General features: G+C 60.4%; 1 protein-coding gene across 10 annotated transcripts in view; it reads left to right on the top strand.

The window, feature by feature from the left end:
- LOC117639002 (polypyrimidine tract-binding protein 1) overlaps positions 1 to 25,035 on the top strand; it is a 202,461-nt gene that overhangs the window by 23,454 nt on the left and 153,972 nt on the right. For 4 of the 10 annotated variants that reach the window (XM_034374288.1, XM_034374292.1, XM_034374289.1 and 1 more), the window contains exon 2: positions 1,683 to 1,739. The exons of the other annotated variants lie outside the window; for them this stretch is intronic. The gene's annotated coding sequence lies outside the window, so the exon portion shown is untranslated. The remainder of the gene's footprint in view (positions 1 to 1,682; positions 1,740 to 25,035) is intronic. 10 annotated transcript variants of the gene reach the window in all.

Consider the following 25,035-nt stretch of genomic DNA (forward strand, 5'->3'; position numbering starts at 1 on the left):
ACGCGCCTGTTCCTACATTCCACACACGCTGCTGTGCGGTTTCGTCCCTCCTCTCCTCTCTTGCTCTGCCTAATTCTCCTGTTGCCGTCTTTTTATTCTTTTTTCGTTATGGCCTCGTTTCCTGGAGTGGGTACTGACTTCTGGGCTAGGAGAGTCCGCGGCTTTTGGGCGCTATGGCTGCTGTGCGCGGCACGCCCCGCCCCGCCCCGCCCCGCCCCGCCCCACCCCGCCCCAACGCGCGACCGCAAAGGCACCGCAAGGCCCGCTTCGACTGATGGCTCCGGCTCCTCAGCGTGCTCCTCCCCAAGTCCCTCTACTCCGAGTCCCGATGGGTATCCTCAGGGATGCCCTCAAAGGGGCCCGGCGTGCGGCACCGTGCGGCACCGTGCGGCACCGTGCGGCACCGTGCGGCACAACCAACCCCCAGCCACCTTCTTGTATCCATATTACTTAGGGCTGACCCCCCCGGCCCCAGGCCCCAGGGCTTGGTTAGGCCCGGGCTCCGAAAGTAGAGAACTCGCCCATTTTATTTGCCTCTTTTTGCCTCCCCCTCGCTCCTCTTTTTTCCACGCGAATGGCGTCCCCTTATTTACCGAAAGAAAGCGAGTCCCTGTGTAGTCGCGGCTCGCGGCCCAATCAGATCCGGCATGTTTAAACTCTAATCTCCTGAAAGACATGCGCTATCGCCCCGCCGCGGCCCGCCGTGCTCGCTCGGCCTCCGCTATTGGCTCGGCGGGCTCGGCGCGCTGCTATTGCAAATATTGCTCCGCTTTTTGGGCCTAATTAGCTGACGAGTCGGGAGGGCCGCACGCCGCGCCGAGACGCTACCTGTTGGATGGAATCTTGTCAGAGAGGCGGGCTTTATTCCCGAAGCCATCGGCTGCGAGGCGGGGATTCCGGGAGCCGTTGTCGTCGCTCTCTCTCGCACTCGCGGGGCGGACTCTAAAGGTGCGAGAGAGACAGAGCGACGAAAACGCGACTCTTCTCAGAATGAGTCCGCTGGCTTGGCCGGGCCTGAGGCCGGGCCCCACTTTGATTCTTTCTTCCTTTGAATGAATCCGCGGGGGTGGGAGTACCCCTGCTGGCTGACTCCGAACAGAGCTTTCGTCCCCCTCGCACCTCCAACACCCGCGGGCGAGAGAGACAGCGCCAGCGAAGAAAGCCGCCGAGGTGAGGGGTGCCCTCTGGGAACCTCGCGGGGGACCTCCACTGCTAGTGCTGCCGGTTTGGCGCCCTTTTTGGCGGTGTATTGGCTCACCTGGTCGCGGTGTGGCGTGCGGGAGCTGAGCCTTCGCCTTACTTGGATCTGTATTTCATCTTTCGAATAATGGCTTCCTCGTCTGCCGGCTGGGCTGCCTGGCTGGCTGGCTTTGTGTGGCGGACGTGCCTCGCCCTGCCTTATCTACGGATAGAGCGACCTGGCTGGCCTGTATGGGGGTGCTCCCGCCCTGTCCTGTCGCTGAGCCCCAACATTTTTTCCGTTTTTGCCTCTCCCCTCTCCGTGTCACTGTAACCGCCATTTCCCCCTTTTTTTGAGAAACCGCCCGTTTTGCAGTATCGATTGATCGCTTACCTTGTCCGCCATCTCCCCGACGCCGCCGCCTGCAGTGCAGTGCCGACAGTGCCCGCCGACTTGACTTTGCCTGGCTTGACTAACTGTTGCGTTTCTCTTTTTGTTTCAGGTGAGTTTCACGAGTGGATGCACTGCAAAGCTGGAGGAGAGCGACCAGATTGATCCCGTAAGTGCCCTCCCCCCTCCCGCCTGGCGCGGCTTGGCGCCTCATTCCGAACGGGTGCTTTCCGTCGCTCCGTCTCTCTTGCACCCTTACGGGACGACCCGTGGGTGCGAGAGAGAGAGAGCGACGAAAGCACGCTTCGCAGTCAGTGGGCTGATGCGCTGCTACCGCGCGGCTTGTTTGCCCCGTTGCTCGGCGTGTCGCTGAAAGCAATACCATCACGATACCATCGGGTGCCCCGCCGCGCCGCCACTGGTCGCTCTGTCTCTCTCGCACCCATCCGGGGCGCCCCGCGAGTGCGAGGGGGACAGCAGCGAAAAGGACTCTCAGTCTGCTGCTGCGGTTTGGCGTTCACCACACTGTGCGCCGCGAGGCACTACGCTGGTACCCTCTCGAGCAAAGCCTCCACTACACTGGCGAGGCCGCGCCGCTGCCGTTGTGCAAGCTCGCAGTCCTCGCAGCGATGTTGAGCACCAAGCGAGGGGCGCTCTCGTGCCCAAGCGGCCGGTTGCTGCTGGAAAGGGATAAATCACAAATTTTAAAAATTACTACAGCACACTGCATTTACAGTAAAGCTATGGTATCCCCACTTTTTATTGTACCAATCCAAAACTTTCAAAAAACTGCGGCTTTTTCATCTTACATTTACACAGTAAACGTTAATTGGCAATTTTTGAACAATTTTGTGCATGGCCCAGTCTGACCCACCAGTGACAAATTTACGAATTTGTTACCTGTCGTCCTAATAACGAAAATTGTCCATCCACACAAGTGTGGGCCCACCGTGCCACCGAGTGGTTTGCACGACGGTGGAATATCATTGTTTGGGTGCTGTGGCGGCGCGGCAGTGTACTAGCAGACTACAATCGTGACTACAAATGTGACATTAGTGGTGTGCGTCGACCGCAGCACCGCAGCGCCCTCTGCGGGCCCTAATCCGCATGGAGCCGATGCCGATGGCTGATGGCGATGTGGGCCTTGTGGGCCCGGAGCGGAGCGCCCGGGACAGAAACACGGCGCGGCGCGGAGCGGATCGCGGGACAATTGTTCTGGCGGCGTATAGTAGAATCAGCGTACACGGCGCCGTACCGCCGAGACGCCGCGGCGGCGCAGCACACACGCTCTGCGGTCGCCGCGCGGTCGCAGCGCGCAGCTGGGTGCTTCCGAGCCGCGCTGTCGTCCTCTCCGTCGCACTGGCGGGGCGTCCCGGCGCGGCGTCCCGGCGGGGGCGCGAGAGAGACAGCGCGCCGGAGCGTTGTTCGGAGCGGGGCAGGCCCGGGCAGGCCGCGCCACCTGCGACTGTCGGCCCATGTTTGTTCGTCCAGGTAATCTCTCTATCCGCGATGTGGCGCGAGGCCGCCGCGCCGCCGCGGCCCACTCCGGGCGCGGTGCTGCGGAGCGGCGGTCCCTCTACTCGGCCGCCAGCGCGCCAGACCGCCAGGAAGCGTTTGACGCGTGACGCCGTGTCGGCCAGGCTAGGCCAGGCTCGGCCAGGCACCTCACAGACGGACAGGTGTGCAAATGGGTGGGCCAGACTGGCGGGCTGCGCGGTCCCGGACAGTGCCTTCGTCGCTCTGTCTCTCTCGCACTCGCGGGGCGTGGCGTGCGGGTGCGAGAGAGACAGCGAAGATGAACGCCGTTAAGAATGGCTCTGCGGGCGGTCGAGCCCTGCCCCTGCAGGTGCAGGCCACTCGTGCTGGCTCGCGGAGGCGCAGGTGCAGGTGACATTGGCCGCCAGTGTGTGTGTGTGGTGTGTGCTGTGTGTGTGTGTTCAGGCCGCGCGCACTTTCGCCTCGCTTCGCGGTCGGGGGGAGAGGAGGGGAGGGGAGGGAGGGGCAAAGAGGAGAACAGGAGGCTTTATCGCGTTGGTGTTTGCCGTACTGAGCTTACCCGCGCCGACACTGGGGGCTACTGCACCTGAGAAAATGATTAAATGTCTTACTCGTCCTATGGGTGGTTTGCTTTGTGGGTACAAAGTGATTGCAAACTAGAGCTTCGGCCCAAGGAATACAAAGTTTTTACTCCAGTCTCATTTTCATGACCATGACCGCTGCCTGCTCACACAACCCATTGTCACGTCGGGAATGTGGTCGGCTGGGAGTGGCTTTCCAGTGCAGCAGGCTGTGCGCGGCATAACGCGCCTTCTTTACGCCACGCGTGCTGGGACTGGCTGGGACCGTGCAGCCGTCCTGGAAGCATCCTAGAGGTATCCTGGGAGCCTGGAACTGGGCCGCCTGGCCGCGCCGGCCGCGCTACGGTGCTGCCAGCCGCGGTGCAATCCTGCAGTCTGCGGACGCTGGCTCGCTGGCTCGGGTCAAAGGCTGCGCGCCGCGACGGGGCCGGACGGGATGGCTGAGGATGCGAGGGCTGGAGCGTGCAGAGGATGCACCGCCCGGGGATCCCGTCAGCTGGCTGACTTCGTCCGTCTGTCTCTCTCGCACACATACGGGACGCCCCATGAGTGCGAGAGAGACAGGGGACTGGTCGAAGAGTACCGCTGTGCATCGCCGACACGCCACCGAGGCCTCCGTCGTCGCGGGTGCCTCCGTCTCTGTCGCACTCCCGGGGCGTCCCGTACGGCGAGATAGACAGATCGGCGTCCTGCTCCACGGCGATGTTGTGCCGCGCGGGCCATTGTCGTTGGCTCAAAGTGGAGGTCGCGTCGTCGGCCGGCACGGCACTGGGCACGGCCAGGGCACGGCGGAGAGCGCGGCAGGATCAGGAAGAGGCGATGCTCGGCGGAGAGCGGGAGGAGGACGATCGCCGCATTGTTCCCGGCTGTGTTCTCTCCGAGATTAGACGCGGATTCCTAGACGGCGTGGCGTGGCGTGGCGTGGCGCGGCGCCCCAGGTCAAGAGGCACTTACGCCGCACCGGCTGTGATGATCTCTTTCGCTCGTACGTGGCGCGGTACGTGGTGTCGGCTGCCGGGGGTTTGTCTGCCCGTTACGACCCCCGTCTGGTCTGGCCGCCGGCGGTTCGCTCCCCGTGAGGCGGCAGTCGTAGTGTGAGAAGCAGTGGCGGCTTGCGACCCTCTTTGGGGACGGCCTTGTCGTTCGTGAAGTTGCCTACCTCGACGGGGAGGGTTTCCAAGTGCAGAGCACTCGGTGGGCCAGAAGACCGGCGCCGGCGGCCAAAACTCTAGACGCTCGAGTCGAGCGTGTGACCCCACCAATGAATTTCTCGCTTGGAGAGCAATCCATTGGTGGGGTCACACCGTTCGGTTCGAGTCCCATTTAGTGACTCTAAAGCTCATAACGCGTCGGGGATTCTGATCGCCTCCACCGGTCCTCTGGCCCACTGTGACTGTGAGGCGTTCTGCCTACCCCAACGGGGCCTTTTGCCCAGGCCTGGAGGGAAGACGCGCTCGGCTGGCTCGGCTCTGGAATGATGACGGCGCCGTGTCTTTTGCGCGTTGCTGTGCAGCGGGGCGGGGCGGGGCGGGGCGGGGCGGGGCGGGGCGGGGTGCCAACTTGGATGCGCCCGCCACTTTTCCCTGTCACAACGCCGCGCCTCCACAAATGGGCGAGACGGCGCTCTGCCGTTCCGCGGCCGCGACGCCGCGACGCCGCGACAGGCTTAAGCGGCACTCTTAAAGACGCTCCGTGTTGTGCCGCTGCTTCTGCTGCTCGCCGCGCGGCTCGTCCTTTCCGCGGAGCGACAAGGAGGAGCCGCGATGACGGATTCTGGGGCACGCTGCGCTGAGAACAGTGCGGCACAATTTGTGTGGCGCCTCAATTTAAAATGGCCGATATTATATACACGCAGCGTGTACGCAACAATGGTAAAAATTATTTAAACGCCGCGTGGCAATAATATATACATTAGAACAACACACGCAGCGTGTCTGAAATCACAAAAGTATTATGTACACGCCGGAAGGGCCTTTCCACGCCGGAAAGGCTTTTCCAGCGTGTACATAATAAAAGCAGCTGTTTCCATCACGCAGCGTGTCTGCAAGCGCTCTTAAATTATTTGCACGCTGGAAAATCTTTTCCAACGCCGGAAAAGCTTTTCCGGTGTGTCAATAATAAAGGAGGGTGTTATTTTTACGCAGCGTGTTTGCAACTCCCTATATTATTATTTGCACTCTTGTTTTGAGGCCAGCCAGGAGATAGAGATGCCTAGGAGGAAGCCGACCGGGTGTGTCGCCTCGTGGTCTAGTAGATACGTGCCTGCATGCCACTCTTTTGGCAAGGGTTCGAAACTTGGAGAATTTTTTGAAAAGATGCGTGCACATAATTTTTCGGCATTCAAGGGACACGCGGCGTATGAATAATAGATCGTTGGTTGTGCAGACGCTGCGTGTCGCGTGTCGCCGAAAAATTATGTGCACGCATCCTTTGAAAAAATTCTCCAAGTTTCGAACCCGGGCCAAAAAAGTAGCATGCAGGCACGCACCCACTCGACCACGAGGCGACACACCCGGTCGGCTTCCTCCTAGGCATCTCTATCTCCTAGCTGGCCTCAAAACAAGAGTGCAAATAATAAAATAGGGAGTTGCAAACACGCTGCGTAAAAATAACACACTCCTTTATTATACACACGCCGGAAAAGCTTTTCCAGCGTGCAAATAATTTTAGGGGGCTTGCAGACACGCTGCGTGCAAAAAACGGCTGTTTATATTATATACACGCTGGAAAAGCTTTTCCTGCGTGTATATAATGAAAATGGCGTTATTTGCACGCCGCGTGTATTTAAGTTGCTTTTTATTATATAAACGCTGCGTGTCTATAATCACTTCGATTTAAAATATATCGCTGAATAAATTGCCTGTACCAAATTATCATCCCTGCAGGGTCAGAAAAATGTCCGTTATTTTACGAATGTTGTGGCGGGACTTGGCACAGTGTATGTGTATTTTCTCCTTCTGTGTGTGCGAGAGAGAAAGAGAGACAGACAGAGCGACGAAAAGCTGTGCGGAATCAGTGGGCCGGTCCACCGCGGACGGTTTGCGCTGCTCCGCGCAACGTGTTTTAGATTTACCGGTGTGCCGTCGCTGCGTCGCTGCCGTGACCTGGGGCTCGTCATGTTTATTGATCCTGTGCCGTCATCCTGGTGCCAAGTGGGCCGTGCCCGGCGTGCCCGGCGGTGTGGCTGACTGCGGGGGCGACACGTGAGTGAGTGAGTGAGTGAGTGAGTTGTAGCTGCGCTCGGTAGCGCGGCGCACGACGGGCGCACGCCGAAACCCGATCCACTGGCGTCCACTGCCGTTGGCCTGCCCACGCCGCCAGCCTGCCAGGCCGCCAGGGCATCCTCGGCGGGCTGGACAATCTCGGCCGCCCCTTCCCCCCTCCCCCTGGATGCTACGGCGAAGCTCGCTCTATTTCCGCTTCATGATGGAGAACACCCGGCACGCCCGGCCCGCGCGCCATTGCGCCGGCGGAGAAGAAGGTCCAAACATGCCCCCCCCCCCCCCCCCGCCATCCTGACCATTTCCTCCTTCCCGGGGCGCCCCTCTCACCGAGCCCCTCGCTCGCACCGCGCCCCGCCCGGCCACTACCGCGGCACGGTGTAGGCCCGCCGAGCCGCGCAGGACGAGCGAATCTGACTACAGACTGATTCGTCGCTCTGTCCCTCTCGCACTCGTGGTTTGGGCAACTGGACTTGAACCACAAGCAAGAACCCCAAGTGGGCCTGCAGCGGGCTGTGAGGTGTCAAACCGGGAGGCATGCCCGCTGCCTCCACTGTTGGTGTCCGTTACCCCGATCTGTCGACCTGCTGACTGATTGCATCGGCTGTCGTCGCTCTGTCTCTCTCGCACTGAGGCGGCCCACCGCATGGGTGCGAGAGAGACAGCACGCGGCGCCAATGCGGAATGGCCCTCTTTGTCCGCGCATTGTAAGGCCTTCGCGCTTCGCCTCTTGATGCCATCCTTTCCACTTTCTCGGCGCCGAGCCGGGCTTAGCCGGGGCCGCCATGTAGGTGAGGCGGATCCGAACGGGGCTCCTCTGTCTCCCTCCCGCCCCTTGCGACACGCCGACACGCCCCATGAGTGCGACAGAGAGCGTCGAAAGCACTGCTCGGAATGAGTCTGCCGGGGCGGCAGGGCGGCAGGCGGCAGGGCGGGGGAGGTGGCACTCCTTTATTTTTATTTTTACGTTTGCGCGGATGGATGCGATGCGGATATCGCGTCACAGAGTCGCCGGCCGTGGTGTCTCTTCCCGACCACTCAACCGACAACCAATCTGGACGAGTCGTGCTCTGCATCGCGTGCACTGTGAAAACCTGTTGCCGTTGTGGGCGACACATCCGATGGGTCCTACGAAAAAAGATGCGATATCTCTTTACTACTCCGCCCTGGAAACGTTCAAACTTCGACTCTTTTACGGACGGCAACTAGCCTTGAGCGATTGCACTTCATTTGTTGGACTTCTCACGCCTGACTTTGTAGGGGGATTCTATCCGCCTTTCACACTGACAAAGACGCAATTTGAACCGACAAAAATTAACGCTCGCCCTCCTTAGTCCATTTTTTTTTCTTTTCCATTTTAGTTATAAGCTAAGCCTGAGTGTCCCTGCCGGTGTGTTTGTGTGTGTGTGTGTGCTTACAGTGGGGGCGGTCTTTAAAAAGTTGTCGACGTTGGATACGCGGCGTCGTAAAGGAAACCGATACCGCGAGGAAACGGAACCCTTTGAGAGGGAATTGAGTCGCCAGCATGCCGGTCTGTGAGCGGGGCGTGGCGTGGCGGGGCGTGGCGGGGCGGGGCGGGGCGTGGCGTGGCGGGGCGGGGCCGCCGTTTTTACAGCGGGGACACAATGCCTGTGTAAAGTGAGGCTCGGGGGCACAGCCACTGTGAGCGACAGCGCCGTACGTCGAATCCGGAAAGAAATTTGAAGGGCAAGTCGCTACACTGACGCAAAGTTTGTTGTGAGCATGCTGCTGTAAGGCGTGCAGAGGTGGTTTTAAGGGTCCAGGGCCTCAGGGGCAAGGTATGCCGACGTCTCCGCAGCGGTGTGTTGCAGTCGGGCCGGTGGCCTACCTCGCAGGCGCTAAAGGGTGCACCGAACGGATGGCCGAGTGTGGCGTGTTGCCTGTCAGGCGTTTAGGAGATGTGGCGGGGCTTGGGATCGCCCCAGAGTGTTGACCGCGACGCCGTAAGCTCTTAAATACACACCATGTTTGGCACCACGAGATCGGATTGTTCCCGACTGAAGGACTGTCCAGCCCAGGATTAACAGTGCCGTCTGCTAAACACTGCAATGCCATGTTCCACGTGGAGTGGCGACTATGGGCTGCTATGTGGACGACAATGCCACACACGAGTTGGCTACCGGAACCACCCGTGATGAGTTCTGTGGAATCGGACACTCTAGCTTCAGAAGAGGAGAGAGAGAAACCGGATTCCCCCGGGGGGTAGCGCACCGAGCGCTGAAATTGTGTACGGAAGCCATTTCCTCGCTTTTATACAGTGCTCGTGCGCCCGCTACCGCTACCGCACTACTCATTTTGAAATGATAACAAGGCAGTGTGCCATTGTTTCCCGCTCCGGCACGTGTGTGTCGTGGAGTGGGGGTAATGAAGAGAGGGAGAGGGGGGGGGGGCTTTGTGAACGTACGGTCATCTCTGCTGCTCTTTCCCACCCCCTTTGCTTTATACTACCGCTACTGACCCCCTCATGCTGTGCGGCAGCGGCTCGCCATGCGAACGCGCTATGCAGATGATGCGAGCGCGAGCTCAGAATACTCTGGAAAAGGTACCTGTACTCACTTACCGTACAAAATACGTTCTATGTGATGCCGCAAAGAGAACGGTGGCTTCGCTGCCAACGAAGGAAGTCGTTCAGTATCAGTATAAGAAGTATCAGAATTCTGATACTTCCAAACAAAAATAATTTGCTGGCGCTATTACAAACTGTCTCCGTCATGGGCTCCAAAGCTGCCGTTCGTGGCTGAAAAAACAAATGGTCTCTGTATAGGAATTTTTCTGCGTAAACCCCCGAACAAAAAGCGACAAAAGAGAGACGTATTTTTCTCCTGCTGCCTGTTCATCCGCAAAAATTACATGTCACGTTGGTAGAAAAAGGCGGTGACCGCCAATGGGGATTCCCCCACGCCGCGCATGATGTGCTCGTTAGCCTCCTCGGCGTCCTAGACGCCCCGGCGGCTCCATTGGTGGGTCCGGTCCCGCGGCCCCGCGCCACTCTTGCGCGGCTTGGCGGCTTTGACAGTCGCTGGCCGTTTGATTTGCAGATTGTCCATATTGGCGGAAGCGGCTGCTTTGACTTTGGCTTCGGTCGGGTCGGCCTGGAATTCGCGCTGCCGGAATTCATGACAAGTCCATTCTGTTTGTATTTTTGTGCTTTTGCTGTCGCGCCTGTCGCGTGCCGCTTTGTGGTGGAATCTCTCTCGACACTGTAGCCTCGATTCCATGCGGGTGTATTCACGGAAAACTGGTTCATCAACATGTTTACGCAGAATGGAAAACACGGGAAATAAAAAGAGAGGGGAAAAAAGAAGAAAGAAGCCATCAGTGATGAGCAGGCCGTCCCTAATGGAAGCGAAAGAAAGCGCTTTCGCAGGGAATACAGTGTACCACCGTCTGCCCCGTGATTTTCCCACAAGGTGTCGCTAATTAGTCCGTGGGGGATTCTCACGGCCGCTGCAGTGGAAGTGCGCCGGGACGCCTGATGCGTGCTTCGCCCCGCCCCGCCCCACCCCGCCCCACCCCGCCTCGCCGGCGGCAACTGTCATCTCCTCGCGCGCGCGAATGTCGACGACGGAAAGGATGCGAAGATCGCGGGGCCCCGCGAGAATGGGATACAAAATGGATTTGAAAGGATGTCATCTCGACCCGTTTCCTTTGGCGGGGCTTGGGTTACCTTCCCATCCCCCGCGCTGTTTGTGTAGGGCGGCCCGGCTGACTGTCAGTCAGGGTGGCTGACGGGGTGGGCTGACTGACTGGCTGGCTCACTGTGTACTGACTGACTACTGACTACTCACTGGCTGACTACTCACTGGCTGACAGACTACTGACCGACTGACTGACTGACTGACTGACTGACCGACTGCTGACTGAGTGACTCCTGACTGACTGAGTGACTCCTGACTGACTGAGTGACTTCTGACTGACTTCTGGCAGGCCGGCCCGGGCCGATGGGAACGCAGAGGGGCGCGTGAGGGAGTGACTCGATTTGCATCCATCTCTTGGCTGGGCAATAATGGCGCAAGCGCGGCTGGAGCGTGCTCGCGGCGGTCGCGTCTTGTCGCAAGAGACGCTGCCAAGATGCTCCAGCGGCGGTGCGGGGCGGTCGGAGCCCTCGCGAACCACTGTCGGGACTCCTACACTCGGCGAGGAGTTGCCCCACAACAGAGAGGGCCCCCAGCGAGGACATGGCACTCCAGCGGGGCGGCGCACTCCAAGTCCGTGCTGCACTCGCCCTTTGGTTGGTAACACTGGAGATGGGCCGTTTCGCTGTAAGCTTTGTGGAATGTGCAGAATAAGTTTGACAAAATCGCACAGACTGTGTGCGCGGCGTGCGCACGGGAAGACGGTATGTCTCGGTCGGTGGCATGATTGGCTGGTTGGTGGGTAGGGGAGGATGACGGCACTCCGTTGATACGAGTTCCAGTGAAAGATTCCAGTGAGCCAGAGGTTCAAGCTGAAAGATTCTCCACATTCCTGCGAGTGTGTTGGGGGTCCAGGGGGGAGAATCGAAGACTCCAGCAAACAACTCCAGCGAGTGACCCAAGCGATGTTGATTCCAGTGAGAGACTCCATCGAGGCGCCACCCAGTACCCACCCAGTCTCAGCGTGACGTCTTGTAACCGCAGCCTGCATCTGATGTGGTCTTCGGTCGTCCCCTCACTGTGCACGGCCGAGGCTTGCTTGACGCGCTGTTGTGACGACACTGTCTAATTTATCGGACCTCCCAGTGCTCGTCTCTCTGTCCCCCTCGCAGCCCTGCGGCCTTTGTGGGCCAGTCGGCCAGCCTCGGCCAGCCTCGGCCAGCGTACGCGACGGAGACAGTGTGCTGCCCGGAATGAGGCTGCTGCAGGCCGGAAGGAATCTGATCTTACATAATTCCTTCCTCCGTCGGGGGATTTGAGGCTGGCGCGCTTGCCTCTCCGCGGTGGCCCAGACCGTGGCCCAGCTGATCCTGAGGCCGAGGGCGGCGGCGGCTTTAGGAGGGCCGCCCCCGCCCTGCCTGCCAGTCCTGTCAGTCGCCCAGGCTGGCCCGGCTGGCTTGTGGACGCGGGGCTTTTAAAACACAACAGGAAGCGAGGTAAATATCAAATTGTGTGGCGCTGCGCTCCGCCCGCTCCCTGCTGCGTCTCCGGCTGAATGCCCCCGGCCTGCCCCTGCCCGCCCCCGGCCCGCCCCGGCCCGCCCCCCGCCCGCCCCCCGCGAGCCCCCCGAGCCACTGCGGCTGCCTCCGCGGGTATCGGATGACTGAACGACGTGTTCGCCGGCTAATGTAACCGCATTCGCGAATTCGGCAACGCGGCCGTCGTCGCCTCGTGTTTCCACGCGCCCTTACCTGAACCGCGGCCTTCTCTTTTTTCCCGCCGCGACTTTTCCGCAAGATTTCCATAAATTTTCCCGGTGTGTGCCTGTGTGTGTGTGTGTGTGAGAGAGAGAGAGAGAGAGAGAGAGAGAGAGAGAGAGAGAGAGAGAGAGAGAGAGAGAGAGAAAAGAAAAGAAAAGAAAAGAAAAGAAAAGAAAAGAAAAGAAAAGAAATGAAGAAGAAAGAAAGAAGAGGCGGTTCCGAAGCAACCAACGTCCATGGGGCTTTCCTTCCCGCTAGGTTTTGTTGTGGTACATTTGCTCCTGTAATTGGTCTAGTTCTTTTCTTGTTTCTAGTGTAGCCAGGCGCGCATGCTTTACGGGTGTGTGCAGGCCTATATCACCTCGCGGCGCGTCGCGGCGCGCGGCTCGGTTACCTCCTCGCGATGCGCGGCGCGCCACGCGGTGCAAGTTCTCGTGGGAACTCCGTGACCGCACGGCGGGGCGGGGCGGGGCGGGGCGGGGCGGGGCGGCAGGGCGCCGACATGCCGTTGTTTGTCTAATGAGCCAGCAGGCCGCTGCTCCCGGCTGCTCCCGAACCGGAGCAGGGCAGCGCCAAGCAGCGCGCGGTCCGCGGCAAAAATGCGAGACCTCCGCGACCTTAGTGCCGTACGACGCCGCTGCGGGGATTCGGAGCCCCGACTACAGCAGACTGATTCCGAGAGTCGTTCTCGTCGCTCTGTCTCTCTCGCACTCATGGCGCGTCCCCCATAGGTGCGAGAGAGACAGAGCGTCGTTGTTCGGAACGGCCCGGCTAGTGACAGTGCGGGTAATTAACCCGTGCCCCTTTGAACTCGTGCCAGCGCGTGCCGGCGGCCCCTTCGTTAGCCCGGCCGCGTCACGGCTTCGACTCCCGGGCGCGGAAGAGGTCGCCCTGTTCTTTTCCCTCCTTTTCTCGGGATGTGATGGCTGTGATGTTTCGGTTGACGCTCTGCTCCATCGCCTCCACTCGGAGACAGAACGCGCTGCATTGCATTACCTCACGTGGAACACGACTCGGCCTCGCGAACTGTCTCCCGCGCCGTAATGCAAGCAGTAGGCAGTGAAGGGGCCACATTGAGCCACTCCGGTCTGCTCTCTGCTGGCTGGCGTGTAGGTCATGGTGCCGCCTAGTACTTTTCCCGTAAAAGAGATTAATTTTCCAATGATTTTCTTGACGCCTTGAGGAAGTGTACAGCGGGACATGTCCCCGATATTTTCACTCTGTATAAACTGCCTATATTTTAACCGCAAAATTTATTGAAAACCAGGATTGTAGTTGGTGTCCCTGAATTATCAGGAAGGTTTTCAGGTGCCAAATTCCCCCTTTTGATCTGCACCACAATCTGTATGTCAAGGTTGCCCTCTGGCCTTAACATAGATCTAGCGCGCTCACAATTTTCTACACTTTTCCTTGTCTAAAATACTGTTGTGGACAGTCAGCCTGAAAGTTTTTCCCCCTCCGCGACACTCTGGCGTGCGGTCCGTGCACGGCCCGTGGCGGCGGCGGGGCCGTGTGTTTGCCTGCACGTTGCGCCTTTGCCGCGCCTTGCAGCACTCTCATTCCGAGAGTCGTTTGGTCGCTCCGTCTCTCTTGCGCTCATGGGGCTCTCCATAAGGTTGCGAAAGAGACAGAGCGAAGAAGTGGTCTCCTGCATGGCTCGGCGGGCCTTGCAGTGCGTCGTGCCCTTGGATGGCTGCCCTGCGCGCCCCGCCGCCCTCTGCACGCGCCGCGATAGATAGCCCTGCCGATGCATTGAATGCCCATTGTCTTTTTGTGTTGCAGGTGAGTGCATACGCGGCCATACGGACCGCCGAGTCGATCGGCCTGCCAGTGGGTGAGCTGCTGTCCGCAATCCAATGCAGGAGTCGGGGAGACTGGGGTGCGCCCAGTGGCGGCCCGCCTCCCATCCCCTACTTGTCCTGCTGCCCCTTCCCCTCCCCGCTGCTCCCCGCCAATAGTGTTGTTGAAGTGCTTATCGGTTCCGGCGTCCCCAAACGTCGTGTCGGCCTTGCCGGCCGCCTTGCCCGTCGCTTGCGTCGAGCGTCGCGACCGAGAGCCCCTTTATGGACCGTATTTTAGAGCGACTGCGTTCCTTTTATTGTGCCAGCCTGTTGCTAGCGGGGCCCCGCTTTTCTCTTTATTGCGCCGTTTTTAGGGGTTAGGGCGGCGCCGCCCCGCGCTGCCCCGCGCCGCGGACCGCGAGGGCCGCAGAGGGTTTTTAACTTTGCGCGGCCATTGAAAAAGTCCCGGAAGGGCCGCGGCGACGACGGCCGTCTGTGGGCGCCGCGCTGACACTGCAGAGAGTCGTTTTCGTCGCGCCGTCTCTCTCGCACTCATGGGGCGTCCCGTGTCTGTGCGAGGGAGACAGAGCGATGGAAACGACTCTCGGAATCAGCCTGCTGCATGGCGACCAATGACGGACAAGCCCGGCGTGCCTGGCGTGCCTGGCGGAGTGACGGAGACGGATGGTGTTCTGAAGCCGCGGCTCCCGATTCGACGCTTGTTCCTTTTGACTGCCATTGCGCGGGGGCGGCCCGCGCTCTGTCTCTCTCGCACCCCTGGGGAACGCCCTGCGGCCCGCGGGAGAGAGAGAGAGAGAGAGAGAGAGAGGAGAGAGAGAGAGAGAGAGAGAGAGAGAGAGAGAGAGAAAGAGAGAGAGAAAGAGAAGAGAAAGAGAAAGAGAAAGAGAAAGAGAGAGAGAGAGAGAGAGAGAGAGAAAGAGAAAGAGAAAGAGAGACAGACTGACTGTAAGCCTGGTCCGGGGGCACCGACGCCCTGCCGCGCGTTGTCCGCGCCTAATCACCCACGCAGTCACGCACGCGAGGGACTCGTCACGCGCGTGACGTCATAACGTGACGAACGTGACGTCCCTGGAGTCGGCCCAGTCGGCCTGCAGCCGCGCCGCAGCCGAGCCGCCAGTGGCGCAGTGACATACCACGTCGCAAAGCGTTGCGCGGGGCAGTGGTCGCGTGACAACCACGTGACGACTGCGTGACGAGTGCGACTGCGTGACTACCGCGTGACTGCCACCTGACGACCGCCTGACGACCGCCTGGACGACCGCGTGACGGTTGAGTGACGATCACTCACACGCCGCGTCGCGCCGCGTCGCGCTGGTGCGCTGGGCGGGGCCAAGGTGAAGGTGAGGCGCCGCGTTGTGAACCCATCCGCACTCTGCCGGCGCGCCGTGGCCTGGCCGTGGCGGCGGCGGCGGGGGTCTGTTTGACAGGTGCGGCGGTAAATATTTGTGGCCGGGGCTTCCCCGCGGGCCAACCGCGGTGTGGCTCGCCCGGCTCGCCAGACGCCGCGCTGTACAGTGTGGCGGTCTGTTTGGCCTGGACGGCGATGGTGATGGAACACACACTGGTTGTCGCGGTGGTGATAGCGCGGCCGCGGCCCGCTTGCTGTACCGGACGCCGCGGGCGTGCCAGGACGCGGCGCGGGCGTTCTCGGGGAGGGCGTACTTGGAGAAGGCGAAGGTGTGCTGAAGGAGGGAGTTCTTGAGGAGCGCGCACTTCAAGGCGTCTTCCAAGAAGGGTGTGGGAAGAGAGTACGATGGGCAGGAAAAAGTCTAAAGGCAAAACTGACGTCATTGACATTCTAAATTTTGGTTTGAAGAAAATTCTGTGAAGGTCGTGTGTTGGTCTTTGAAATGAAGACTGGAAAACTGGGGTCGCTCGGCTCCTGCACAGCTCACGGCGGTGCACTGGCACGTCGCGTGGCGGCCGTTGCGGGCTCTGGGAGGGCTTGCAGTGCACCGCGCCTGCACCTAGTGGCCACGCCGCCACGCCCTCGCGCCGCCACGAGTATAATTAGACCTTTGACGCGCTGCCGTGTGCCGCGCCGCGCCGCGAGGGCAGGGTCAGTGCGCCGGGGTGACAGTCGCACTCTCATTGTCAGTGTCACCGGGATTGATTCCGTGCTGGGCTGGGCAGTGGCGGAGCCAGGGGCACACCTGAAGGCGGACACTGTCTGTGTCTGTCTGTCTGTCCGTCTGTCTGTCTGTCTGTCCGTCCGTCCGTCCACCCGTCCGTCTGCATGCATGTACGAGTGTGTCGCTGTCCTGCCCGACCCGGCGGGCGGTCACAGGTGGCCTGGTGCCAAGTGACGCGTGGCGGCTTGCGTCCTGCAAGCAGTACCTCAACATTGTCTGGCTTGCGCACGCTTGCGCACCTTTGGCTTTGGCGGCCCTCGCCGCCCTCTCGACACCTGGTTCGCCGCCTCGCCGCGTCGCCGCGGTGTCGTCTGTGTGGCTCGCGCTAATAAGCTTTGCCGGGGGGAAAGAAAAGTAAAACCACGGAGGGGCGGCGGTTTCAGCACTACTTCAAGCCGTAATCACCGACATTATCATCATCGTAATATTTTTTTTCGCGTCACAACAACGCGTCATGCGTGTCCAGCGGGCATCAGCCATGGTGGCAAGGCCCGTTACGGGGGAAAGAGAGAGAGAGAGAGAGAAAGAGAGAGGGAGGAAGCACAGGAGAGGTGAGTCACGAGTTTGCCTCTACCGTACCGGTATGTTAACGTCGTACGTTCACTCTTTCTCTTTCTTCCCCTCTCTCTCTCTCTCTCTCTCTCTCTCTCTCTCTGTGTGTGTGTCACGGTGCGTTGCAGGCGAGGCGAGGCGTAGTCCTGCGGGGCGTATGTGACCGCCCCGTTCATTCATAAACATGACGCGCGATCGTCTTTCCTATTCCCTGTATGCACTCGCGCTGCTGCTTTTGCTGCTGCTGCTGTTGTTGTTGCTGCTGCTGGCGTTACTCTTGCTCGGGCGATGCTCCTTCCAAGCCTCCCTTCCATGTTTTATACACGTCTCATTAGGCGTAAGGTTTTACTCCAGTGCGTTGTGTGTGCGTGTGTGCGTTTGCTTGCGTCCGCGCCGCGCCGCCCTGGGTGCCACTCGCTCCTCTCCCCGGTACCTTACAGTGCATCCGCGCTGCACTCGGCGTGGCAGTGTTCCCGCGCGGTGTGGCTCCCGTGAGTGTTTCGCCCAGGGGCACCGTGGCCCTGCCTGCCCGGCCCTGCCCGGCCCTGCCGTCGGCAGCTTCATCAATATCAAATAATGATATTCGCGCGCATTGAAATGCGGGGGCGGGGCGGTGGGACTTCCCCCGCACCCCTCGTCCTGCCGCACGACACATGAAGCCGTTCCTCCCGTGACGACCCTTTCGAGACGACGTAGTCACGTTTCGCCGCGGCCGACTTCGGTCCCAATTTTTCCTATGACGCCCGCCGCCGCCTGGACGCGCTGTGCTGTGCCGTCGCCGTTATTCTGCCAACGCCGTTCGCCCGGGGAGCGAGCGAGAGAGAGGCTTACCCACTGATGTGATGCAGTAATGAAATCTGCATTGAATAATCAGGTCGTTTATCGGCTCTGGCGCGGCACGGCGCGGCACGGCGCTGTCCGTGGGAACCTCGACGGCACCGCTACTGATGGCCATATAGCGCTTCACCGAGCACCCCTTTGCTGCAGCGGACCGATTCCGAACGTCGTCGCTCTGTCTCTCTCGCACTCGCGGGGCGTGCCCCTGTGGCGCGTGAGAGGAAGAGAGAGAGAGAGAGCGCCTCGGAGGCGGCCTGCAGGTCGTGCCGTCCTAATAATGCCCCGAGAGCCCCCGGCGCTGCCGCGTACCGCGCACACTGTATCTCGGTCGTCCGAAAACAGGAACAGGGTCAGGTCGAGGAGCAAGGAGGAACAGCGGCGCCTGATTCCGAGACTCGTCGCTCTGTCTCTCTCGCACCCATGCGGCGCGCCCCGTGAGTGCGGGACCCTCGGAATCTGTCTGCTGCGCCGGAAAGTTATTATTTCTTCCGCGGGATCTTCCAGCAGCCGGTCTTGTGCGTGCGTGCGCGCTTCGGGCTGCGCGCTCTGGGCCCGCCCTCGCCTCTCTGGGGTTTTAGCCTCGGTTGGCGGCCCGGGGATTGAAAGAGGTGCTTGGTCCACGCGAGCATCCACACTGTAAATACAGTTCCGTTCGCAAAATGGAGCGAAGATAGCGGTCCCACGGACAGTCTTAAATAGTAAATATCTTCAACTTTGCCATTATGATATTGCGATGGGTAAATGTCACACACGCAGTCCATAGAGCGCTCTGCCAGCGCTCCCAGAATGTTTTTAAAATGGAACTTTTCCCGCCTGCCGCGAGGTGCAGTGCTGCACAGCAGTGCGCGTGGGGCGTCGCTCGGGGCGTCGGCGGGGCGTCCAGACACCGCCTCGCCTGGCTAATGCGCACGCAGTTTTCTGCTCGATTGAGCGCCGCTCTCGGACTACACGTGTTTATCGAATTCCCTGCGCACCATCACGGCCTCGCCGGCAGTCTCTCTCTCTCTCTCTCTCTCTCTCTCTCTCTCTCTCTCTCTCTCTCTCTCTCTCTCTCTCTCTCTCTCTCTCTCTCTCTCTCTCTCTCTCTCTCTCACACACACACACACTTAGGGGGTGTCTCGTGTGGGTGCGAGAGAGACGGAGCGACGGGCCTCTTCACTCGGAATCAGCTTGCAGCGTACGCCGCGCGCCGTGCCAAACTTTTTTATTTTGCCGCTCTTGAGGCACCTAGAGCCTCGCCTGCTCGCCGGCGCAGCTTTTCCAGTTTTCCGCCGGGTTTTCCATTTCCTCGTCTTGTGTCCCGCCGGAGACGCGACGGCACGCTGCCACGCGTGCCCGGGCACTCACTCCGACGCCCCCCCCCCCTCTCTCTCGCACTCATGGCGCGGCCGGCGTCCCGTGTGGGTGCGAGAGAGACAGAGCGATTATGGGACCTCCCACTCGGAAGCAGCGTGCTGGGGATGACGGGCGAACGGTGCAATTTGATGTGTCGCTTTGCGCCATCCGGCGTGCCGAGCCAAGCCTGGCTGCCAGCCTGGGCTGCGCGGCGCGGTGGCCTGCCAATCGTGGCGGCAAGTCGAGGCTGGCAGCCCCGCCAGACGGTGCTGCACGCGGCGCGGCCTACCCGCCGGGCGCAATGCAGGTCCTTGCAGTGGACCGCCCGCCCAGCCTGCCCCCGCCGAGACGAGGGCCTCTTCGAAGACGGCCGGGTAATAACCCTCCCACTCCAGCCGCGAAACTAGCGTCGATCGTGGGTTCGAATACCAGCTTGATGACCTTTTTTCTGCCGCTGCGAGCCTCTGGAATGGGCTTCACCGTGCGCACGTATGGAAGTTACTGCAGTGGACTGATGGCGATTAGCGCTTTCGTCGCTCTGTCTCTCTCGCGTCCTTGCCGCGCGTCCCATGAGTGCGAGAGAGACAGTGGCGGAGCTCTGTTCGGAGGCAGCCTGCGGTGCAAAGTGCAAGTGGGCCCCGAACGGCTCGGAACGGCCGGCCGGGGCTGCAGTGCCTCGCAGTGCCTCGCAGTGCAGTGCCGCCTCGGCGCGCAGCCACGCAGCCCGAGTGCGCCGTTTGTCCGAAACGACACCGACAACGACGCCGGCCTGCAGACACCTCTCCTCGCTTGTCGCAGCAGACCGATTCCGAGAGCCGTTTTCGTCGCTCTGTCGCTCTCGCATCCGTACGACGCCCCGTGAGTGCGAGAGAGACGGGGCGACTTTCGGAATGGGTCTGCCGCTGTGCGCTGCGTCCCGGACGCGGTGGGGGTAATGGACTAAATGCTGCGGTGGGCGCGCCGCGTGCCGCCGAGTAGTGCGTCGATTCCCCGCCGTGCTTCGTCGCTCCGTCTCTCTCGCATAGCGGCGCGCTCCGTAGGGGTGCGAGTGAGACGGAGCGAGGCCGCCGCCTTGGTTCGGCGTGTCGCTCTGCGGCGGGCATTAGTGTCCGACCGGACCGCTGGCCACTTGTACACCTGTTGCCGCGACGCGCGCGTCCAAGGGAGTACTGGGAGTATACTAGCGCCACGCCGGGAAAACTGGTGTTTGAACGCGCCGCCGAAATATCCATGGAGAGCTCCCAGTGAAAATGAAATGTGGACAATTCATTCGTACTCGCTTCAATGACTACATTTATTATGCAGAAATAAATGAAGAAGCAATTTGAAAGCCTTCTCATTCTTTTGCAAATTCCATTCGGTACCACACTGCAGTGGACGTGTCCGTTTCCGCGTTGGCTGCGTTGTTACGTCCACTGTGCTGTGCAGTGCGGCCCCCCCGCCGCGCCCCGCGCGCTGGCCGTCGCGTGCCGTGGTGTAGGTCAAGGCACGCCGTTAATGGGCCGGGGGGGCCTCCCTGGGCAACGCGGTGCCGACGGACGAGTACCTCACGGAGCGCGCGAGTGCCTCCCCGCGGTACCTCGCAACGGTACACCGCGCTGCTTGGACCGGCCGATGGGCCGGGGCGGCGGAGACATCCTGCACATCCTCCCTCGCAACGGGAAACCCGTTGTCGGCCACCTCGCCGTGCCGTGCCGTGCCGTGTGCGCGTTTTGAAGCGAGAAACACACACTCGTTTCCTAACGTTCGTGTGTGTGTGTGTGTGTGTGTTCACGGCCCATTGTCTGCCCCGTAACTGTTAGCGAGAAGGCAGCCGCAGCCACCCGCACGGCCGCCACTGTGCAGACTGGTTCCGCTCGGCGTTTCGTTCTCTGTCTCTCTCGCACGGCACAGGGGATGCCGCATTATGAGTGTGAGAGAGACAGACAGCGGTGTCCGTAGAAGCAAGCGGCTGCGGCCCGACCGGGCGATACACTGCGGAAAGGAGCGCAGAGCGAAGCGAACGGCCCTCCCAATCAGTGTGCTGCGCGGGGTCCAAAGTGGGAAGCGGGTTCGGAGGCGGCCCACTGCTAATGAAAGCGGGCTCCCTGAGTGGTGTGCGGTCGCCTGGCAGTCTTGCAGTGTGGCAGTCTTGCTGGCTGCGTCGTACTGTCTGCTGCATGTGCAGTGTGCACACCGCACTGCCATCGCACTGCCACTGCACTGCCACTGCACCGCACTGCCAGGGCGCCATTGGAAACGCAGATCAGCATGAGCCTAAGGCCAGCGGCCATCTGCTGTTGCGGGGCGTGGCGGGTCGGGGCGGGGCGGGGCGGGGCGGGGCGCGCTGTGTTGCGGCCTCGGGGGGCCACCTTGCCCGCGGGGAACGGGGTCTCTGCGCAGAGCTCTGTTATAAACGAGCCGTCAAAATTGAACGGCCTCAGTTTTCCAGTTTTGGGCGCGTTGCCACGTCTGTAACAATGTTGAGACTGGTCTCACTCGTTGGTTTCGCCTTGTACGGTACGAGCATCTTGTTACTGTTACGGTACTGCGAAACGTCAGCGTTTAGTGGTGGTTCCACCTGGCTTTGCCTAATGTCAGCCGATTCGGTTCTGCCTTGGTTTCTGCTCTGTTTTTTTCCGACACAGTGTCTGTCTGCGTGGCGAGACCGCGAGGTGCATGTGCCTGTGCCGCTGGCTCAGTCATCCTCTTGAGACGTGTGAGCCCGAACGGGATTAGGCCGCCGAGGTGGGCGAGGCGGGCGAGGCGGGCGAGGCGGGCGAGGCGGGCGCCCGGAGGCCAACAATGGCCGGAGGTTGGCGGATCGGGAACCGAACGGCAATCACTCCAGGCTGCTCCGGGTCCTCCAGGTCCGCTTTGACGGCGGCTCCGGTGGCTCCGGGGCTCTCGAGGAGCACGTCGCGCGGGGAAGGAAAATTGCGCGGGGCTCTGGCGTGGCCGCGGGAAGGCAGGCAGTGCTGTGGAGCCGCTGAGTGCAGCCCGGACGCGCCGCGCCTTCTGTTTCACTGTGATTGGCGGGGCGGGGCGGGGCGGGGCGGGGCGGGGCGGGGCGGGGGCTATCTCCGCGGGCCATCGCGCGGGCGTGGCGGCGCGGCGGTGCGGCGGCGCGGTAATGGTCCGAAGTGACGACTGGACAATGCTTGGAGGCGCTGCTGGAGGCGCGTTAGGCAGTGTGCCTCCTCCACGGCGTCTTCCTCGCCGAGTTCCACGCGGCTCCCGGTGCTCCCACTCGCGCTGACTTGCACCTCGCCGACGACGCGCTGCTCCGCGCCGCTCTGTGTCATCTGCAGGCCCACGTGCAATCTGCGAGGAACCCCGGCGCCCCCCGTGGGGCCCCCTCGCCCTCCCACCTAATTTCTGTCGTCGCGGCTCCGAGGCTCGGCCGGGCTCCGCGAATGCGCCGTCATCGCGCGCATATATAGCTTGACGTGGAGCAGCAGATGCCTCGCGCTACCTGCGCGCCGCTTCCCCCGGGGCGGCGCGGCGCGGCGAGAGGGTCGGGGCGGAATTACACCGGGGGGAGCCTCTTGAGCGCCTTGTTCGCGGCCGGGAATGAATTTGTCTGCAAATTCGGTTTCCGGCGGCGGAAAAAAAAATTGAATTGGGGGATGAGAGTGAGTTTGTTGTGTGGTGGCGTCGTGAGGTGCGCCGTCTGGCCAAGGGGCTGCAATCAATGGGACCCCCTCTGCCTTCCCCCCCTTCCCTCCTCATTCTCCCTTGCCCTTGTCCCGCCCCTTCATCAGGCCGCCACTCCCCACTCCGTGTCCCTAGGCTGACTCGTCGCGTGGAAAAGTGATGGCTAGTGTCAGAAAGCCGAAAAAATTGTAGTGTTTTATTTTTTGCACCTTTTTTATCTCTTTTTATTCCCCTGCCTCCTTCCTTTTTGGTCACCTGTCGGGATCACCCTCCCCCCGGGCCCTTTTTCTCCATTTTTCCTTTATTTTTCAGATTCATTTTCTCCTTCCTGTTATCCCCTTACTTCCGCATCGCTGCTGTGCTGGTCGGACCTGTGCACGTATACCAGTGTACCGTCACCGTCCCCGGGTCGGTCCTTCGGCCAAGCCCGCAGTCACTGCCGTTGCGTCTTGAACGCTCGCCCTCTGCCCAGCGTTCTCTCTGTCTGTCTGTCTGTCTGTCTGTCTGTCTGTCTGTCTGTCTGTCTGTCTGTCTGCGCGTGTGTGATTAGGCCTGGCCGAGCGTCGCGGCGCCTGGGGACGCCCAACGCGTCGGACGCCGTGGGGTGGCCTGGAGTGGACTTGATTTGCCCCCTCCCCCTCCTTTCCTTTCCCCGTTCTTCCCCTTTTCCCACTGTGCCGGTGGTAGGCCCGGGCCGCCTGACCCCTGGCCGTCCTGCGTCATCGGATGAAGAGAAGCCCCCTGTCTCTGTCTCACTCCGTCCTTTGTACGGGCCGCACTATTGGTGGACTTAAGCCTAATCTGTCGTGTGCACAATTTGCTGCCACGTCCGCATCGGATCTAAGCCCACCGCTCTCTCTCTCTCTCTCTCTCTCTCTCTCTCTCTCTCTCTCTCTCTCTCTCTCTCTCTCTCTCTCTCTCTCTCTCTCTCTCCCTCCCCCCCTGCGCTACGCCTCACCTGGGCGTCACCCGCTTCCCTCACACGGCGAGGAAGCTGGAGGGGGGGGGGGTCTCCACACGAGGACTGTGATGAACGTCTCGAAGAACTCTGAAGGACGTCCCTCGAGGATCTCGCGCAACTCTGGGGGATTTCTATGTTTCGGGGCCAAAATAAGGGGAGGGGGAAGGGAGGGGGGCCTCGTTGGGCCGCTCTTGTTCTTTTTTGCCCCTTTCTCTGTCGAAGTTTGTGGACCATTGTGTCGAACAGCGGTCGCCGCAAACAAATAGTGACTTACGCCCTCGTTGCGCCGGGCGGGGCGGGGCGGGGCGGGGTGGGGACAACAACGCGCAAGTTTGTTATTCATACAGAATTCAGCGGGGGCGCGCCCTCGGCCCAGGCAGGGCCTGCAGGTGGGCTGCCCGCCTCACTCGCAAAATGATGTCGTCTGTCGAATTTCCCGTGTTTGGCACTTGTCGCAATGTGCTCTCTCCCGTGGCAGTGCCCGCTCACACACACACGCACACACGACTGCGTGCATATTTTGCTTTGCCTTCCAGTGTGACGCAGCCCGCACTGTTAGAAGGGGGTTCGATTTTCGAACCGTGGAAAGGCGGTCCCAATTCTCGCCCGGCTCGAAAATCGGGCTTAAGTAGAATCGAACTCACGTGGGTTCAATTTTCGGACGCGGGGTTCGATTTTCGACCGCTTCGCCGGCTTTCGGCTCTGCGGTCTTTCGTACGGCAGCGCCTGGAGTCAATTAGCAAACCTGACCGAACACACATCACCTTACAGATTTAGATTCGTCTCAAGTAGACAAACCAAAAATGTCAACACATATCATGGGTTAAAATGAAAAATGAAAGAGTTATTCAACTTCTAATGTCTTTTTTACCATTTTTGCACTCTAAAAATCCAATAACTCTTCTATTTTCTATTTTAACCCATAACATGTCTTGACATTTTTTGTTTGTCTTCTCGAGACAAATCTAAATCTGTAAGCAAATGTCTATTTGGTCAAGTTTGATAATTCACTTGTCTCAGCGAAGCTCAATCCCTACAAAGCCAAAAATCGAACACTACCAGAGCCGAAAATCGAACCCTCATCTTGTCAAAATATCAAACCCTGCATGTATCGGCCACCCCGTCCGATTTTCGAACCGAGATGGGTTCGATCCTACTTAAGGCCGTATTTCGAGCCAAGGTGGGTTCGAAAGTCGAACCCTCTTCTAACAGTGCGGTGTGGAAGACTTGTGTGCGTGTGCAGGGCTGCATACACTTGGCGTCGCTTGGCGTCGCTTTGCGTCTCCGAGGGTCAACAAAAGAGTCGACATTCTGTCGCGGTGTGAGAAAGTGGCGGCCGCCACGCAACAACGCTACCGGCACTCTACCGCCCGCGCAAATTTGCTGTCAAATTCGGACTCTCGCTGGAGTTTGCCAAGAAGTGCATTTGCAAGTAAAGCGGTTGGCGCGTCATGATTTAAATAGTAATAGAAATCGCGATTTGCGTCTCGCGCGGGCGTTCTGTCCTCCTCTCCTTTCTTTCTTTTTTCGCCGCGCCTTATTCCCGGGCTCCCTG

This window comes from Thrips palmi, unplaced genomic scaffold, assembly GCF_012932325.1.
Source record: "Thrips palmi isolate BJ-2018 unplaced genomic scaffold, TpBJ-2018v1 HiC_scaffold_10, whole genome shotgun sequence".
Classification (NCBI taxonomy): domain Eukaryota; kingdom Metazoa; phylum Arthropoda; class Insecta; order Thysanoptera; family Thripidae; genus Thrips; species Thrips palmi.